The 4838-nt window shown below is 44.7% G+C and overlaps 1 pseudogene; it reads left to right on the forward strand.

Annotated features, from left to right (window-relative positions):
• The first annotated feature begins 3815 nt into the window (after positions 1-3815).
• On the forward strand, positions 3816-4535 carry LOC112427559 (gamma-glutamylcyclotransferase pseudogene; annotated as a pseudogene).
• Positions 4536-4838: the final 303 nt, after the last annotated feature.

Here is a 4838-nt window from a genome sequence, read left to right on the forward strand (position 1 = left end):
TAAAAATACAAAAATTAGCAGATGTGGTGGCACGTGCCTGTAGTCCCAGCTACTGGGGAGGCTGAGGCAGGAAAATTGCTTGAACTCGGGAGGCACAGGTTGCAGTAGCCGAGATCACACCAGTGTACTCCAGTCTGGTGACAGAGTGAGACTCCGTCTCAAAAAAAAAAAAAAAAAAAAAAACCAGATCCACAGCTGAGCCTCCAAGGAGTAGACTGAGGGTTGCGTTTTCCTCATCTGACACTTGAAACTGCCAGTGAAGTAAGGAAGGGCAGCTCTTTCCCACAAGCAAACATTACCTCTCTGTGTCCATCTTGTAGTGGAGACCTCGAAGGTGTCTGTTTTGGTAAGAATTCATGAAGCAGTGGAGTTAGATACCTGTGATAGAGATCACTAGAAACTTCAATTTCAACAATGTGGTCAGTAGGATATAAGCAGTTGATATGCTTTGGCTGTATCCCCACCCAAATCTCATCTTGAATTGTAGCTCCCACAATTCCCATGTGTCATGGAAGGGACCTGGTGGGAGGTCATTGAATTACGGGGGCAGGTCTTTCCCATGCTGTTCTTGTGATAGTGAATAAGTCTCACGAGATCTGATGGTTTTATAAAGAGGAGTTCCCTTACACAAGCTCTCTCTTTGCCTGCCTCCATGTAAGACATAACTTTGCTTCTCCTTCATCTTCTGCCATGATTGTGAGGTCTCCCCACCCATGTGGAACTGTGAGTCAGTTAAACTTCTTTCCTTTATAAATTACCCAGGCTCAAGTATGTCTTTATCAGCAGTGTGAGAAAGGACTAATACAGCAGTTAACATGAACAACTCATACTCCAGAACTTTCCACCCTAGATTTTCAGAGTAAAATGCAAGAGAAGAGTGGAATCATAAGGCTGGGAGAGAAGTTCATGGGGCAGGAGGGGGCCAAGACTGGGACAGTATATGTCATGGTTATATTTCCACAAGGATTATACTGGGGCTCCTCTTCCTTAGTATTGATCTTAACCACTCAGATCATGATTAAAACATTTCTTATCATCCCAAGGCCTGTGGATTTGGGAGTCCCACGACAGTGTAAAGCCCTGAGTTAACAAAATTTCATCATTTATAAAAACTCTAAATTAGGCACAGTAACCATATTTTTTTGGTTTTGTTTGTTTTTTAATCCAGATTCAGAAATCAGAAGCCTCTTATTAAAATTGAAATAGGCCCAAATGGTTAAGTCGTGTTACTTGGCTCATGTGCACTTCTCTGCCTAGTGTTCTTGCTATGAAAACTAGCAACTTGTGGCAATCAACATAAAGCTTTTTTTCCAATAGCTTTACTGAGATACAATTTACGAGCCATAAAGTTTACCCATTTTAAGTGTAGAAGTCAGTGGTTTCAAGTGTATTTATGGAGTCATGCAACCATCACTGTCATTCAATTTCAGAACATCTTCTTCCCTCCATGAACCCACTAGCAGATTCGCAGTCACTCCTCATGACCACCCCGACCCACTCAGGTAATAGGGAGCCTTTGACTAGCCATTCACTCCATTCCCAAACAGTTTTTCATTCAAAGGCAGTGTAGTTTTCACAGCATTGAACAAAGCTTTCACCGGAAAGAGACAGAGGCAAAGCACCAGGCTGAGCTCCTCAGAGAGACTTGCTCTTTTGGTTACACTTACTTCATCCAGCAGCTGCTCAGTCACAGAGATTCTCCCTGCCCCTGGCGGTCCAACTTCCCTCAGCAGGAGTCTCTTTTCAGGCTGCAGGGCTACAGAACGTGGTCATTCCCCCCGCCTTAAAATATTCATATAAAGAAAATGCGTCCCCTGGGTAAATGTTGAGCCACGGGGGCAGGTGAATGTGAGTGTGTGTGCACATGTGTGCATGGGAGTGTGTATGTGTACATGTGTATGGTCTCCAACAGTTTGCAGCACAAACATTTACATCGAATGTAAATCTCGCTGGTCTCCAAAGCCCTGACCTGGGGAAGGTCACCATACTGATGTTGTTTTACATTATTAATGACAGGGATGTCATGAGAAACCTTAGAAAAATCCAGAAATACCTGAAAGCTCAAACCCCACAGTAGTGTTATGAATATTTATAGGCAAAGCACTCGGTTCTACAACTTATTTTGCCCACTTCTTATAATTCATGTAATGCTTTCAATATCAACGTATGAGTCCACATGTTAGCTTGGTTATGCTGAAGAGCAAGTGAACATCTAAACTCAACTTTTTGTTCAGAAGGAAAAGCTCATCCAAGTTCTTCCTATACCTGAGGAGCCAACTACCACTATCTTTTTGAAACTTCACAAGTGGTAATTTGTCCAGGGATTTAGCTATCAAGCCATCAGAATCACAGAAACAGTATCAGCCAAATGATGCCATAAACTGTACTTTTTGATCATAAGAAATACTGGGTTTCAGAGAATTATCATGCAATGTATACACTACATGTTTTGTTTCAGTAGCACAGTTGCAATTCCTAAAGGTGCTTTAAAAAATTGATACATCATGGCCTGGTGAGGTGGCTCACACCATAATCCCAACACTTTGCGGGGCTGGAGTGGGCGATTGCTTGAACTCAGGCATTGGAGACCAGCCTGCGCAACATAGCGAGACATCATCTCTACTAAAAGTAAAAAATAATTATAGCCAGATGTGATGGCATGCACCTGTAGTCCCAGCTACTCAGGAGGCTGAGGCAGGAGGATCTCTTGAGCCCAGGAGATCAAGGCTACAGTGAGCTGTGATCGCACCACTGTACTCCGGCTTGGGCAACAGAGCAAGACTCTATCTCAAAAAAAAAAAAAAAAAAAATCAATACATCAGTCAGCTGATTTCTAGACCAAACAAAAAGTTTAGGGGGCACACAGAGTGCTGTAGCCACATGTGTCAGACTGTCACTCTCCATTACCCTCTCTGTGCGCTCCTCTGACTCTCTAAGGGGCCAGCTTGACCCCAGCCCTGGACGGGGCCCACAAGGAGACACAAGACAAGATGGAATTGGTGGCTTCACCTGTTTGTCATCGGGGATCTGAAGTGTCATGGAAGAATTTTGATGACCCAATCTTTATGTTAAATCTAAATTCATCTTTATTTCAAATGCTGGTTGCTGGAAGACTGAAGAAAGTTGTGTAGAAAGGAAACGTTACTTTTAGTATGTTTCTGCTCCTGGATGCTGAGGATGACTGTGGGGTGGACATAGGACCAGCATTTCTGTTTGTAAAGTGGAATAATGCCTGCCCCTCCGTGGCTCCCTGGGAAGCCATGAGAATGACATAGGTCAGGCAGGGACTCTGGGCCTCTCAGATGTTGGGTCCAAGCCATGTCCCTCTCTTCTCCTCACTCTAGGGGTGAGTGCCTTAGAACAAGGTACTTTAACCAGCAAACCCCCAGAGGTGTGGAAGGGGACCCTGAAGTAATAGAATCCACTAGAATGTCAGCTCCACAAGGGCTGGGAGGCCTATGTTGGTTTTATCCCCAGCACCTAGCACCATGTTTGACATGTAGTGTGTTCAAAAATGATTATTGAGGCTGGGCAGGTGGCTCACATCTGTAATCCCGGCACTTTGGGAGGCCAAGGAGGGTAGAGCACCTCAGGTCAGGAGTTCAAGACCAATCTGGCCAACATGGTGAAAGCCCATCTCTACTAAAAATACAACAATTAGCCAAGCGCAATGGCATACACCTGTAGTCCCAGCTACTCCAGAGGCTGAGACATGATAATTGCTTGAACCTGGGAGGCAGAGGTTCCAGTGAACCCAGATCGACCCATGGCACTCCAGCCTGGGCCACAGAGCAAGACCTGTCTCAAAAAAAAAAGATTGTTGTTGAAGCTGAGCACATTGGCTCAGGCCTGTAATCTCCTCACTTTGAGAGGTCAAGGTGGGAGGATCAATTGAGGCCAGGAGTTCGAGACCAGCGTGGGCAACATAGTGGAACCCCATCTCTACAAAAAAATTTAAAACTGCCCTAACCCCAAGGCAGCGGCATGGCAGTCACTGGCCAGGATCACAGGCGCAGCACTGTGCTCTATGGTGGCTCCTCACAGCCCTGGTCCAGACTCCCGTGCAGGCGTCTAGCGGGACATGGCAAACTCAGGCTGCAAGGACGTTCGGGCCCAGATGAGGAGAGTTTTCTGTACTTCCCCTACGACAGCAACCTGCCAACTGAGAGATCTACCTCCAAAACCCCTCGGTGGCATTCTTCTGCGTGGCCCACCTGCAGGCAAGGAGTGGTGGAATTTATGTTGTCATGGCAGTTAATGTTTCAACTCAAGAAGGAAGAGAAATAACCTGTCAGCATTATCTGATGACAAATTACGAGAGTGCTCCCCATCCCCACAATATAAAAAGATTATTTGCATAGGTGCAAAAGAAAATGGTTTTACCCTGTAGTACAAAAAGAAGTTAAAAGCTGTAGGACCAAATGACTATACAGGAAAGGTCTCAGAAGAAACTGAAGATATCATCAAAAAGGAATCACCAACTCATTAGAACACAACAGAATATATCTAAGGATAGTCTGTATACTAATATAAAATATTTTTACCACTTGAAAACAGGGATCTGGAGGATCTCCAAGTTTGATGCATCTTCAACAGTGCTCTGAAGAAATATCTCATGTGGGTGATTCTTGTTTTCAGACTATAAAAATAAACTGGGTTAAAAGTTAGGCAATGTTATAAAAGAGGGTGATTACCCAGCACTTTGGGAGGCTAAGGTGGGCAGATCAGTTGCGGTGAGGAGTTCAAGACCAACCTGGCCAACATGGTGAAACTCCATCTCTATGAAAAATACAAAAATTAGCCGGGTGGGGTGGCACATGCCTGTAATTCCAGCTACT

Source organism: Macaca nemestrina, chromosome 15 (assembly GCF_043159975.1).
Source record: "Macaca nemestrina isolate mMacNem1 chromosome 15, mMacNem.hap1, whole genome shotgun sequence".
Taxonomy (NCBI): domain Eukaryota; kingdom Metazoa; phylum Chordata; class Mammalia; order Primates; family Cercopithecidae; genus Macaca; species Macaca nemestrina.